Raw genomic sequence first — 15,563 nt, 5'->3', positions numbered from 1 at the left:
TTTATTAATTTTATTCATTTTTATCCATTTTATTAATGATTTTTTGAACTGGAATAATCCAAATGTAAACTAATAGTGTTAAAAAGACCAAAACCAGCTTTAGTCTTTGTTCAGACAGGTGTTGTCATGTTGAGTTAGTTTGTATCGGGCTGAATTTGCAGGTTCTCAGCTCTAAAACCAAAATCTAGAGGTCTGAGCATTCCTCGCTACACTGTACAACATACACTACGATGTTAAGTTTGTGTTTAGGAGTTTTGCCTCCTAAACAAAACTTTACATTGGAGAGACCAAACAGCTACTTCATAAACGCATGGCACAACATAGAAGAGCCACCTCCACAGGACAAGACTCGGCTGTCCATCTGCATCTAAAGGACAAAGGTCACTCTTTTGAGGATGCCAATGTTCATATTTTGGACAGAAAAGACAGGTGGTTTGAAAGAGGAGTGAAAGAAGCCATCTATGTCCACTGTGAATGATCATCTTTGAACAGAGGCGGTGGCTTACGACACCGTCTGCCATCTATAATCCAGTTTTGAGATCCCTTCCCAGGCGCCTTAACGCCCACTCACATGCTGGGCCATCTAACCTCAGTAAATCACATAGGGTGGGGCAATGGGTTCACTATGGGTTCACCCAAAACCTTGGCTGATGCTCAGCTCAGCATGGGTGGGTCTAAAAGGGTGGCATGGGGTTGCACCGCCCTTCTAGACCCCTCTTGGAATCTGATTGCCTACCCTCCAACTCCCACCATCATTGGTTTAGAAAAGTGTCCATCTGAAACTAGCTTACCTTATTGGATCACAGTACTGTCAATCACTCCGCACAATCACAATCGCGTTTTAACAACACCGGTGATTGGATCTGCACGTTTCTGCAAGTAATATGCAGAAAAACCACTCTTACACTTAAAATGACTTATAAAGCTATGAGCTAATATTGATTTTAAAATGTGTAGCTGTTACATTACTTCGTGTGACTAGCTTACTTTATTTTTGATCTGTAATTGTCTAACTGTTAATAGGTTAAATTTGTATCTGCTTTTATGTAAAGCTTGTGGTTTGTGAGGGAACAAAGCAAAGTAATCAAAGTAACTGGATTTCAAAGTCTAAACATTACAAGCTGAGGACATTAAATGGAGAGCACACATGAATATTGCCCCCCCTCTGCCATCTTGTTAAGAAAGTCCTAGAAACACCCCTGCAGCTCCGAATCTGATGTGATGCATTCAGTTTCTTAGACCTTAAATAACCAGGCAGTGCCTAATTGTTAATGAAATATGATTAACTTGAAAATTTAACATCAGTTATTAAGTCCTATGTTGTCTCATTTTGTTAGAGTAGGTCTTTTTTCCAGCTCTTGAAAAACACATTTTTAAAGACCTTTTATTAAGCTTAATAAATAAAGAAAACTTTTCTCAAAACATCATTTTAGTGTTTATTCAGAATAGACAGTAACACCAGCAGAATCACGGTCGTCTGTCTCTGTGAAGATTCATGTTTCAACATTTTGAGCATCACGCGTCTTCTTTCACTGTTGCTTCCGCTCTATTGTTGTGATGAACCTATAAAGTGTGAAGAGAAAATAAAAAGATTTCAATGAATTGCCACATATTCTCTCTTCTCTTGTCAGTGCTGTTCCAGATTAAATGCTGTTGTCGGACATTATAAAAGCTGTGCTGATGGTGTTTTACCTCTGTGGCATTTCCAGCATGAGTAGAATTATTTGGATGCAAGGTCTCGTTCTGAAATGTGTTGGATTACATTAGTTACAGATCTTTAAACTCAATTAATGAAATATGACTTGCTCAAATAATTTTATACATCATTGACGTGTATGAACAGATTTAAAGATAAGGCAGTGCTAATTAAAATTGTTCTCCATTTTTTAAAGTCATGTTCCTGTACAGCTCTGTTGCTCCAGGCAGTCGGGTTGAGCAGTTGCACAGATCTTTTTTTTTAAAAAAAACCTATCAGCTCATCTGTGGCTGGGACTGTCAGCTTTATTGTTCTTATGTTTTTCTCTGAGTGACACTACACTGATAGTAAAAACTATTCAAATGGGGTTTTTGACTGACCAAAACCAATCTTTTGCAACAAAACTTTACAGAGTCTAGAAACTGTAGCTCGACTCGTGCTGGCTGTAGCTCAGGAGATAGAGCAGGTCATCGGCTAATTGAGAGTGGATTGAGAGTCTATCTTAGCTGTCATTAAGCAAAGGGCAGAGTACACTCTCAAGACATCACCAGCCTGTCACAGACAACCATTCATGCTAACATTCACACCTACGGCCAAATCCATCCATCCATCCTCATCCGCTTTATCCGAGATCGGGTCGCGGGGGCAGCAGCCTAAGCAGAGAAGCCCAGACCTCCCTCTCCCCAGCCACCTCCTCCAGCTCATCCGGGGGAACACCAAGGCGTTCCCAGACCAGCCGAGAGATATAATCTCTCCAGCGCGTCCTGGGTCTGCCCTGGGCCTCCTCCCGGTGGGACATGCCCGAACACCTCACCCAGGAGGCGCCCAGGGGGCATCCTTGTCAGATGCCCGAACCACCTCAACTGGCTCCTTTCGATGTGGAGGAGCAGCGGCTCTACTCTGAGCCCCTCCCAGATGGCCGAACTTCTCACCCTATCTCTAAGGGAGAGGCCAGCCACCCTTCGGAGGAAGCTCATTTCTGCCGCTTGTATCCGCGATCTCGTTCTTTCGGTCACTACCCACAGCTCGTGGCCATAGGTGAGGGTCGGGACGTAGATCGACCGGTAAATTGAGAGCTTCGCTTTTACACTCAGCTCCCTCTTCACCACGACGGACCGGTGCAGCGTCCGCATCACTGCAGCCGCAGCACCAATCCGTCTGTCGATCTCCGGCTCCCTTCTCCCATCACTCGCGAACAAGACCCCGAGATACTTAAACTCCTCCTCTTCAGAAGACCCGTATGAAAAGAACATCGAGGGAACAGTTTACCCTGCCCGGGATAGGGTTACCGGGGCCCCGCCCTGGAGCCAGGCCCGGGGAGGGTGCCCGAGGGCGAGCGTCTGGTGGCCGGGCCTTAGTCCATGGGGCCCGGCCGGGCACAGCCCGAAGAGGAGACATGGGCCCATCCTCCCGCAGGCCCACCACCCGCAGGAGGCGCCATAGGGGTTGGGTGCATTGTGTGTCGGGCGGCGGCCAGGAGCGGAGGCCCTGGCGGACCGATCCCCGGCTGCCAAGACTGGCAATAGGGACATGGACATAGCTGGACTGGCCATCGGGCATACCGGGCATTTGCCCGGTGGGCCGCTGGCGATTTTTTGTTTTTATGGGCCGATGGATTTTTTTTTTTTTTTTTTTAGGAAGGGTATATATAATGAAAGGTGTTGGATTGGCCAATTGGTCATGATCGACTCTGGGCTGGACCAATTACAGCCGAGGAGGCCGGATGCACCCTCCCCCTTGTTTAGCAATCTTATAGACGAACTAAAGAAAATGGAGAACAAAAAAAGGAAAGGAGGTGTTTATGAAAATATCACTAAATCTGTCATTTATTAATTTTAATTTTAATTAATGATCATGTCTCACCTCTAGTGTTCTTGGTCTTAATTTAAGGTTTTTCCTATAGCGATTGACAGATCACGTGATTTTCGCGCATTGCATGCCGGGAACTCGAGGCAAAACAATCAAAGTACCGCATCAAATGCAAGCATTTGCAGCACCGCAAAACGTTCATTCTGTCGTTCCAGTACCTTCCTGGTTTTTCTTTGCCCCCCAAAAAAGGAATGTACAAAACTAAGGAGAACAATGCCGGACCGTACAAAGACAGACTCGACGAAAAGGCAAAGAAAAGATACGAGGAAAAAATCAAAGGAGTGAAAGGGTCAGACCATTACAAGCACACAGAGTGGACAAAAGATGTTTGCGTGCTGCCCAACTTTCACCACGCTCAGATTTACAATTATATGTTTTATCCTGTGAATAAAAGTATATGTTTTTGTCAATGTACCGTGGTAATAACAGAAGCGAAACGCAATATTGTGTCAGGACAATTCACTATTTATGCACAATAAATAAAGGAGCATAGCCCGACAATTTCTGTTCAGCGCCAGACTTGCTTGTAACCTATATCACCAATTATGTTAAGAAAAATGACGTATTAACTACTACAAAACACTGACCTTTGTGGGAATGCTTGGGGCAGACTAACATGTGAGCTGGTGTTCTGAGACGTTATATTTGGTATATCCAGGCCATCCGTCGGCTCTTACTTCGGAAACATGGCTTAAAAGATTTCTCTTCAAGGACGTAATCCGATAAAAAAAACGATCTCTTTACCCGTCGGCTTCCCGTGGCTGTCATGCGACCGGCTATTGCAGTTAATAATACAACAGCTTCTTGCCATTTTTTGTGTTTCTTTTTATCGCTGTGTAACTGAGTTCAATTGAAAGCCTGCGTGCGCTAGTACCTCTTGCCTCAAGTTCCCAGAATCCTTTGCGGTTTTACCCCTGAATGACGTCACATTTTCAATCTCTATCCTGGTGGGCCGGTCTCTAGTCAAAATGCCCGGGCTGATTTTTTGTCCCAGTCCAGCCCTGGACATGGAATGTCACCTACGGCCAAATTAAAATATAAAATTATAAGACATAAATAGTGGTCATGTTTCTGGTGCTGTACCTCTGCAGTACTTACGCTTGTTGGTTCAGTTGGAAAAGAAAGAGGATTTTCGAGAGGGTGCCAGTGTGCGGTCTAAAATAGAAAATATATACAATAAACTAATAAGAAGCTTGAGCTTGCTCTTTTACAAATATCCTTTCAAGTGTGAAAAGAGACAAAAATAAGTGCAGGCAGAAGTTGACACAAAGAAGAAAGAAATTGTAACATTTTGCTTCTTCTTTTTGGATTCTGAGAACTGAAACTGAATATGTAAATTATGTGATAAAGGTTTAAAACTAACAATAGTAACCTCTGTGTGCAGCTGTTTCATCATCTGTACTCTAACTACGTAAAACTGAATCGTTTCTGTCAAATAATGACTTTACATAATTTTAACACACAGAAACATAAATTACACAGTGACACAGCCAAAAAAGTCATTATATTTGCTTTTGTTTTGATCATTTGAGACGCTGTAAATAGGTGATTTTTACAACGAAGCATAACAGTTAAGGTACACAAAATAACTTTTTTATTTATGGCTTCTTTAGTCGTGCATAATAGTACTTGTTTTAAAAGTTACAAAAAACACTTTTTGCTTGTGGGGCTGTGCTTCCTTCATGCAACTATAATGAAAATGGATCAATTTTATGCATAATGATAATATACAAAACCAAAGTTAAAAGATTGAGGTTTTTATTCATTTTTATTTTATTACCTCAGTGCTGGAAGGTCATTGACATTTCAAAGCAAATAATGAATCAGTAAATCTCAGAGAGTCAGCAGCAGCTGATTCGTTGTGAAAAAAATCACATTTAAGTCAAACTTGTGTTTAAATCTGAATGTTAGACAACAGTAAATCAGTTCATTAATGGAAGCTCAAACATTTTCTTGCATGATATTTTCTTACCGACGCTGTGAGAATAAATCCCACCAAACAGAGCAGTGTGAGTCCTCTCATCGTGGATGTGATCAGCCTCCTGTCTGCACACAGACCTCCTGTTTTATAATGCAAGTGTTTGTAGGTGGAGACTCTTTCAGCTCTTGTTTAATATCAAAGTGCAGCAAATGCAAATATGTTTGCACTCTTTACTCTTCTTTATTCTCTAGAAAACAACATTTTGTACTAGTTTAATTCAGACCTTACTTACTGTTTCTTCCTGAAGTGCTATGTTTGGCGAAAAATGTTCATTTTATTAATGATTTTAAAAAAATAGAATAATCAAAATGTAAACTAACAGTGTTAAAAAGACCAAAACCACCTTTGGTCTTTGTTCAGAGGTTCAAGGTTCTTTATTTGTCACATGCATAGTTATACAAGTATAACACACAGTGAAATGTATCCTGACACGATCCTCAACATGTGCAAAAACATGGGGGGTAGAGGAATAACATTATAAATATATATATATAGTATATACATTGGGTGAATGTGCAGTAGAAGCAGCAGCAGGTGAATTCTGTACATTAATATGAATAGACATCTGACTATTTTACAGAATGGACAATATAAACATATTTAAAGTTAAAGGAAGTTAAAGGAATTGAGTGTCTGGAGGAGAGTCTCAGTCAATTATAGATGATGTGAGATGGCGTGTGTGTGTGTGTGTGTGGGGGGGGGTGTTGGTTTAGGGTCTTCTTGAGCCTCTCTGTCCTTGCCCGGATGATGCGGAACCTTCTACCAGATTGTAGAAGTTGGAACAGTTTGTTGCCAGGATGGGACGGGTCCTTCAGTATCTGCGCTGCTCTAGTCCGGCATCTCCTGGTGTAGGTGTCCTGAAGTGGGGGAGAGCAATCCTGCAGCAGCGTTCTGCTGTACGGATCACTCTCTGGAGAGCTTTTTGGTCCTTCACACAGCTGTTCCCGAACCACGCTGTCATGTTCTGTGTGAGGATGCTCTCCACAGCGCCTGTATAGAAGATCCTGAGGATCTTTGGAGAGACCCTGAACTTCCTTAGTTGTCAGAGGTGATACAGGCGCTGCCTAGCCTTCTTGGTCTGGACCTGAATGTGGGCAGCCCCACAGAGAGGCGTCGTCATGTTAGTTTGCCTAAATTTTCAAAAGCAGCCAGCGGCTCACCGAAACACACAGGTGTTGTCATGTCGACTTAGTTTGTCACAAACTGTTGTTGTGGATTTATGCTCATTTGGTGTTTAAAACAGCAACAGGACAAAAGAGTTTAAATCAACTGCAGTGATGATGCTCATAAAGAAGTCGGCAGTGTGTCAGTATGGTACCGACTCACTGTGATGCCTTCATTATATCAAGCCTTAAATAATCAGGCAATGCTTAAGTGTTATGAAAGTTTGATTAAGTCGCCTCAGTAATGAATTCCTGTTTTGTCTCATTTTATCAGAGTAGGTGTTTTATGATTGTTTGGACATGAACGTTTGAGCTCTCGGGTGAAAAACACATTTTAAATGACCTGATATGATACATGTTAACAAATGAGGAAAACATTTCTCACACCATCATTTTAGTGTTTATTCAGAGTAGACAGTAACACCAGCAGAATCACGGTCGTCTGTCTCTGTGAAGATTCATGTTTCAACATTTTTAGCATCACGGGTCTTCTATCAGTTTTGCTGCAGCTGTATTGTTGTGATGAACAACCTATAAAGTGTAAAGAGAAATAAAAAAATGTAAACGAATTGCCACATATTCTCTCTTCTCTTGTCAGTGCTGTTCCAGATTAAATGCTGCTGTCCGACAGTATAAAAGCTGTGCTGATGGTGTTTTACCTCTGTGGCATTTCCAGCATGAGTAGCATTATTTGGATGCAAGGTCTCGTTCTGAAATGTGTTGGATTATATTAGTTACAGATCTTTAAACTTGACCTTTCCCCCAACATCTAATTAAAATATAACCTGCACAAAAAACCAAATAATTTTATACATTTTTATCATTCTACACCTTACACATGGACATATAAATATTGCTTATTTTTGTGGTGTTTACTTACATGAGGTGGAGCAGTTGGAAAAGCGGCAGGGTTTTCAAGAGGATGCCAGTTGCCAGCTTTCTAAAAGAAAAAATTAAACACACACACATTTATATATAATATTATATAATTTTATAATTACTGGTGAATAACGCCACTCGTGGCAACAGGTTGTGTTTTTGTTTTTTTAACTTACATCCAATGGTGGTGCTGCGCCTCCTTCATGCAGCTGAAAAGAAAGAAAATGGATAACGCTTTAATAGAATATCAATATACACATTTTAGTGTTGGAGGTTTTTATTTTTGCCTTTTTTCCCCTCAGTGCTGGAAGGTCATTGACATTTCAAAGCAAACAAAGCAGCATTAATCAGTTGATCTCAGAGTCAGCAGCATGAGACACACTCCAGCTGATTCTTGGTAAAAATAAATAAATAAATAAATTAAAATCATACTGGACTCTAACTTAAACAGCAGTTAAACAACAGTCCTACCATATTAAAGATGAAATCTAAACATTTATGTAGATTATCACTTGTTATAAGCTCAGTGAGATTGTTAATTCTTTTTAATCATTTAAATTTCTTCCTTTTAGTAAATCCATGAACATCAAACAGTGACATGATATTTTCTTACCGACGCTGTGAGAATAAATCCCACCAAACAGAGCAGTGTGAGTCCTCTCATCGTGGATGTGATCAGCCTCCTGACTGCAGAGACGGACCTGCTATTTTATAATGCTTGTTTGTAGGTGGAGACTCTTTGACTTCAGCGCTTGTTTAATATCAAAGTTCAGCTTTGTTTGTTTGTTAGCAAATGCAAATATGTTTGCACTCTTTACTCTTCTTTATTCTCTACAACATTTTGTACTAGTTTAGTTCAGGCCTTTCTTACTTACTTACTGTTTCTTTCTGAAGTGTTATGTTCGGTGAAGAATTTTCATTTTATTAATGAATTTTTTAAATGGAATAATCCAAATATAAACTAACAGTGTTAAAAAGACCAAAACCAGCTTTAGTCTTTGTTCAGACAGGCGTTGTCATGTTAGTTTATCAGGTGCTGAATGTGTAGGTTCTGTGAACCTTAAGCCTTCACAATGTTAAAATATATTATTTGATGACTGACAAGAAGAAACACACTGATTTTTTTTTTTTTTTAAAAAGAAAGAAAGAAATAATTACAGGTGGAAGTTAAAATCTGTAAAAAAAAAGAAAAGAAAAAAGTGGAAAAGAAAAAAGAGATTTTAAACCTTATCTTTCTTCTTCCTGGATACTGAAAACTGAAATCAAATAAGTGAATTATGAAGATCAAAAAGGGCACAAATATTTAATATTAACAACAGGTTTGTATTTGAAATACGTAAAACTGCATCATCCCTGTCAAATAATGGCTTGAAATGATTTTAACATGGACAGAAGCATACACTGCAAACCTGTGATGGATGTTAAAGATCAAAAAAGTTTCAAGAATTGGTAAATTTACAGTTACATATGCAAAAGTCAAAAACATCCATCAGTAATGGGGGACATTTAAAAGTTGATGTGTACCATAAATCAACAAATACAGATCAGTATTAAAGGTTTGACTCTCATCATCTGCTGGAGCACAAACTGGGTGACATCATGATGCTACAGCACAGAGCGAACACCATCCCCACAGACACCGCGGCAGGGGAAGCAGAAGAACATCATATTAGGAAGGCCCCGAGTAAATGTGGTTATCCCAGATGGGAAAGCACCCAAAGAAAGCTCCAGGCGATCCAGGAGGGGACAACTGCCGCCTAAGTGAAAACCCGTAATGATCCCTTATGTGTCAGGAGAAACCAAACAACCTCTGGTGAAGCAGATGGGACAACACAGAAGAGCTAACTCGTCAGGCCAGGACTCTGCAGTCTATTCACACCTACAGGCCTGTGGACACTGAATGATGAGGATGTACACATCCTGGATAAGGAGGAACGCTGGTTTGAGCCGGAGTCAAGGAGGCCATTCACGTGAAAAGGCAAAGACCATCTCTGAATCGAGGAGGAGGCCTGAGGGTACATCTTTCACTATCTTTACAATGCTGTGATCGCAGCCATTCCCCAACTCTCTGTCAGTGGTACTCATGGCCATTGATCAGTGGTTGTTGATCAATGGTCATGACAATATGCATATTAATGATCAAGGAAATTACCTCACAGCCCACTGTTCATCAGTGGTTCTAGTTTTAGTCATTGTGCAAATGTACTGTTTATAAGGTTGAGGAAACCTGCAGTCAGCTGAGACTGCAGAAGTCACTTGGATGAGTGACGAAGCGTTTCTCCCACTGAAAACTCTACATGCAGATGGACAGAATCAACCTTTACTTACCTGGATGACTGAGCATAGAACAAGACAGTCAAAAACATTATTGTATTTAGTTTTGTTTTGATTATTTTAGATTTTATAATTGTCTGATTTTCACCCCCAAGTTAAGGTACACAACCTTAACTGTTTTACTTTAGTGGTGAATAACAGCACTCGTCTCAACAGTTATCATAAACACTTTTTCACCCTCGCTCTTTTTCTTTTTTTTTTAAAATTAACTTATTCGTTGCTGGTGCTTCCTTTATGCAGCTAAAATAAAGATGGATAAAACCTAAGTAGAATAATAATCAAAGTTCAGTGATGGAGGTTTTTAGTTTTCCCTTCTTTGTTTGTTTTTTTTTTTTTTTTAACCTCAGTGCTGGAAGCACTTTCTGACATGTCAAACCAAACAAAACAGCAAAGTAATTATTCATCGAATCTTAGAGGCTCAGCAGCATGAGACACACTCCAGCCGATTCTTGGTGAAAAAATATATTTAAGTCAAGCTTGTGTTTCCATCTGGTCCAAAAATTATAAAACTACAAAAATCTAAATATATATGCATTTAATTTTTTCTGTTCAGTAACTCTGTGAACATCCATCAGTGATATGAGTGTCTCTGTGATGCTGTGAGAATACAGCAGTGCGAGTCAGGTTATTTTGTATTAATGGTGTAAATTTGTAAAGCAGGAGCAGCTCCTGTAACACACAGGTGCTGTCATGTCGAGTTAGTTTGTCACAAACCGTTTTTGTGGATTTGGTGTTTAAAACAGCAAAAGGACAAAAGATGGGAATTTAGATCAACCACAGTGATGATACTCATGAAGAAGCAAGACAGCAGAGTGTCAGTGTGGCACCGACTCATTTTGTCAGAATAGGTGTTTTATGTGTGTTTGGACATGAACGTTTAAGCTCTTAAATGTGTTTAAAAAACACATTTTAAATGATCCTATAGGATACATGTTAACAAATAAGAAAATCTTTTTCTCAAAACATCATTTTAGTGTTTATTCAGAGTAGACAGTAACACCAGCAGAATCACGGTCGTCTGTCTCTGTGAAGATTCATGTTTCCACATTTTTAGCATCACGGGTCTTCTATCAGTTTTGCTGCAGCTGTATTGTTGTGATGAACCTATAAAGTGTAAAGAGAAATAAAAAAATGTAAACGAATTGCCACATATTCTCTGTTCTCGTCAGTGCTGTTCCAGATTAAATGCTGTTGTTCGACATTATAAAAGCTGTGCTGATGGTGTTTTACCTCTGTGGCATTTCCAGCATGAGTAGCATTATTTGGATGAAGATGCAAGGTCTTGTTCTGAAATGTGTTGGATTACATTAGGTACAGATCTTTAAACCCAACCCTTCCCCAACATCTAAATAAAATATAACCTGCACAAATAAACAAATAATTTTATACATCAGAAGGCAACATTGCAGACAGAGGACAGCTACAAGTACCTGGGGATCCCACAGGCAAATGGGAACCATGAAGAGGTCATTAGGAAACCTGCAACCACCAAGTACCTGCAGAGGGTCAGGCAAGTCCTGATGAGTCAACAGAATGGGAAGAACAAGATCCGGGCTATCAGCGCCTGTGATCAGGTACCCTCCTGGGATAATAAGCTGGCCAAAGGAGGAGATAGAAGCCACTGACATCAAGACAAGGAAGCTCCTGACTCTGCATGGAGGGTTTCACCCCAAGTCCAGCACCCTGAGGCTGTACGCTAAACGGAAGGAAAGAGGCCGGGGACTGGTCAGTGTCAGCACCACAGTCCAGGATGAAACAATGGACATCCATGAATGCATCAGGGAGATGGCCCCAACTGACTGCGTGCTCAGTGAATACGTCAGGCAGCAGAAACCCAAGAATGAGGAGGAAGAGGAGGCACCATCATGGAAGGACAGGCCCCTGCACAGTATGTACCACAGGCAGATAGAGGAAGTAGCTGGCATCCAGAAATGGATCGGACAATTGGACAAAGCTGGACTGAAAGACAGCACAGAGGCACTAATCATGGCAGCACAGGAACAAGCTCTGAGCATAAGATCCAAAGAGGCTGGGGTCTATCACACCAGGCAAGACCCCAGGTGCAGGCTGTGTAAAGATGCCCCAGAGACAATCCAGCCCATAACAGCAGGGTGCAAGATGGTAGCAGGCAGGGCATACATGGAGCGCCATAACCAAGTGGTCGGCATACAGAAACATCTGTGCCGAATACGGCCTGGAAGTCCCGAGGTCAAAATTTTTAAATAACCTTAGACAAAGCACATAACAACAAATAAGAGACACTTAACAAATAAAGGAAACTTTTCTCACAACAGACTTTTAATGATTATTTAGGTAAGACAGTAACAAGAGCAGAATCACGGTCGTCCACCTTTGCTTCCACTGAAATGTTCTGAGGAACAGTCTGTAAATTACACAGAGGGAAAAAAAATCAAATGATTTCACTTAACTGTCACAAAATCACACCTATGGCCAGGTTTTTGTGATACTTTTATCTTTTTTAAGACATTTGTTTTAAAATACAATTTTTCAAGGCACTTTTGGTAATTTTCTTTAAAAAAAAAAAAAAAAGAAAGAAATTATGACAAATTATAGATATATAAATATAGTGTTGTTGATGGTGTTTTACCTGTGTGTCATTTCCCCCAGCTGATTCTGTTCCATCACGTGTACCTTCAAAGCTATTCCAGCACCCATGGCACAACTGAAATTTATTGATTTATATTAGTTACAGGCCTTTGTACTTCACTTTTCTATCAACATTGAAATAAAATGTAATCTACACAAATATACATTTATACATGAAATACGTATTCATTATTTACATAAATAATTATGAAAGACAAAGAAATTCTAAGTCAGGTTTTAAGGTTATACTAATATACAGTACATCTGTGTCACTGTAGCAGTTTGAGCTTGTTGTGTTAGTAAAAATGCTTTTAGGAGTCAATATAAAACAGAATTCACACAATTTGTGTAGATATCTGGCTACACAAAGTACTTGTTGATGTGGATGATAAATTGATCTTAGAAGCAAATATAAAAAATGAATATAAGTCTAATTTTACTCCGTACTAGATGATCAAAGTCCCAACTCTGAAGCAAGTCATAGATCTGTTTATTTTCCTGGTATTTCAAGGCCCGGGGCAAAGATTATATCCGTAAAAGGGGTTACAAATATAATTCCATACACCCCGTCATGGGGCAATTGTTATTTATTGTTGTTGTTTTTCAATTAAAAAGACATCTCATGATGATAAGGAATAGTCTCCGTTATATGTTAGTAAATAGAGTCCAGATTGACCTCTTTAATAGTGAAAAATATTAAGTCTTTGTTGTGAAAGTTCAATATAGTTTGGTAGTTTTTCAAAGATTTAATTTAATTTTTATCTTACCACTGAGATTATGGTCTTTTTTGAGTTGCGTTCATTACGGACCAGTAATGAAAGTGGATGACATTTATAATAACGTATAAAGCTCAAAATTTAATATGGCAGATTTGTAATATATATTTTCAACATTTACATTTTTATCCCAGCGCTGGAACAGGTAGAAAAACAAAATAAAATATAATCAGTAATTTATTTATTTTTTTACATATTTATTTTGACTTACATTATTCTTTGCTGGTGCTGTGCTTCCTTCATGCAGCTGAAATTAAAATGAATAACACTTTCAGAACACTTTCACAGAATCCTACAATATAAAGCCAAAATGCAGGGCTGGAGGTGTCATGGTCCTGGGTCGGTGACCCAGCGCTTTAAGTTCATTATTATCATTCTTCTAGTTTATTCTGATTTTGTATTTGTTCTTAGGGTTTGAGTTGTGTGTTTCTATCATCCCTACCTGTGTTCTGTTCGTGTCCCCAGTTGGTTGTGTAAAACAGTCTGTGTGTTTCCTGTTTTACTTTGTAGGTTTGTGTCTCATTATGTCCATTAGTTCCAGCTGTGTCCCGGCCTGTCTGCCATTTCCTAATTACCTGGTGTGTGTATTTATACTGCGTGTCTGCCTGTGCTCCTCGTCGTGTTGTCTGTGTTCGTCCTCCGTGTTACCCTGCGTACTCTGCATTACTCTATGTCTCCTCTATGTGCTCTCCCTGCAGTTCTCCTCTCGTGTTTCAGGTTTGCTACTCTTTAGTTTAGTTTCTCCCAGTTTAGTTCATCCTTGGTTCTGTTTTGCCATCCCCACTTTATGTTCAGTATTCTTAATAAATCACCCTCACGTCTTAATAAGTGCTGCATTTGAGTCCTCCTTCCTCACCTCACACGGCCACTGCCCCGAGCCGTGACAGGAGGTTTTTATTTTTCCCTGTTTTTTTTAAATAATGTTTTTCACTCTATGTTTGAAGGTTATTTCAAATCAAACAACGCATCAAAATAATAAAGTTAATCTCAGTTAATCAGCTGCAGCATGAGACACACTTCAGCTGATTCTTGATGATAAATATATCTAAATAAATATTTATGTAGACTGTCATTTGTTATAAGCTTTCAACATATCTGTGAACATCAAACAGTGATATGATATTTTCTTACCGAAGCTGTGAGAATGAATCCCACCAAACAGAGCAGTGTGAGTCCTCTCATTTTGTAATCAGCCTCCAGTGAGCGTTTAGACCTGTTTTATAATGCATGTGTTTGTAGGTGGAGGCTGTTTTACTTCAGCTCTTGTTTAACATCAAAGTTCAAATTTGTTCAGATTTGTTTGCTTACCTGCCCAAAGTCTGTTTTATTCTCAACAACAGGGCAGATGTTAATTTGGTGAGGCTGAGTGCTCTCATGGGCGTCCCCTCTAATTATGACTTTATTTGAAATATATTGAAATATTTTAACGTCTGTTAGTTATCTATTTTTTTTAAAATCAAGGCATCTTTGTTAGAATTCCCCACTCGCCCCTGCGGGCGGTCTATCCTCGGGTCCTCTACCAGAGGCCTGGGAGCTTGAGGGTCCTGCGCAGTATCTTAGCTGTTCCTAGGACTGCGCTTTTCTGGACAGAGATGTCCAATGTTGTTCCCGGGATCTGCTGGAGCCACTCGCCTAGCTTTAGAGTCACTGCACCTAGTGTTTCGATTACCAGTGGGAACCTTCACCCTCCACATCTTCTCTGAGCCCTTGGTATTTCTCAAGCTTCTCATTATCCTTCTTCCTGATGTTGCTGATGTTGGGAACCGCTACATCGATCACTACAGCCATCTTCTTCAGTTTGTCTACCACGACTATGTCCGGTTGGTTAGCCACCACCATTTTGTCCGTCTGTATCCGGAATTCCCACAGGATCTTAGCTCGGTCATTCTCCACCACCCTACATGTTATAATAGACTTTTCTATTATAAGGAAGTCCCATTTTGACTTCGGGACTTCCAGGCCATAGTCGGCACAGATGTTTCTGTATGCCGGCCACTTGGTTATGGCGTTCCATGTATGCCCTGCCTGCTAGCATCTTACACCCTGCTGTTATGGGCTGGATTGTCTCAGGGGCATCTTTGCACAGCCTGCACCTGGGGTCTTGCCTGGTGTGATAGACCCCAGCCTCTATGGATCTTGTGCTCAGAGCTTGTTCCTGTGCTGCCATGATTAGTGCCTCTGTGCCGTCTTTCAGTCCAGCTTTGTCCAGCCACTGGTAGGATTTCTGGATGCCAGCCACTTCCTCTATCTGCCTGTGG

The 15,563-nt window shown here is 40.3% G+C and overlaps 1 long non-coding RNA gene across 1 annotated transcript; it reads right to left on the bottom strand.

The window, feature by feature from the left end:
• Window positions 1-1,422: 1,422 nt before the first annotated feature.
• On the bottom strand, window positions 1,423-5,636 carry LOC120441901. The gene is made up of 4 exons (XR_005614364.1): window positions 5,538-5,636; window positions 4,664-4,720; window positions 1,693-1,743; window positions 1,423-1,563 (listed from the first exon to the last, which is right to left on the bottom strand). It is a non-coding gene; the product is annotated as an uncharacterized LOC120441901 (long non-coding RNA).
• Between the last annotated feature and the right edge of the window lie 9,927 nt (window positions 5,637-15,563).

Source organism: Oreochromis aureus, linkage group 9 (assembly GCF_013358895.1).
Source record: "Oreochromis aureus strain Israel breed Guangdong linkage group 9, ZZ_aureus, whole genome shotgun sequence".
Lineage (NCBI taxonomy): Eukaryota > Metazoa > Chordata > Actinopteri > Cichliformes > Cichlidae > Oreochromis > Oreochromis aureus.
The sequence above is the reverse complement of the archived record's forward strand: the minus strand, read 5'-3'. Positions and strand labels throughout refer to the sequence as shown.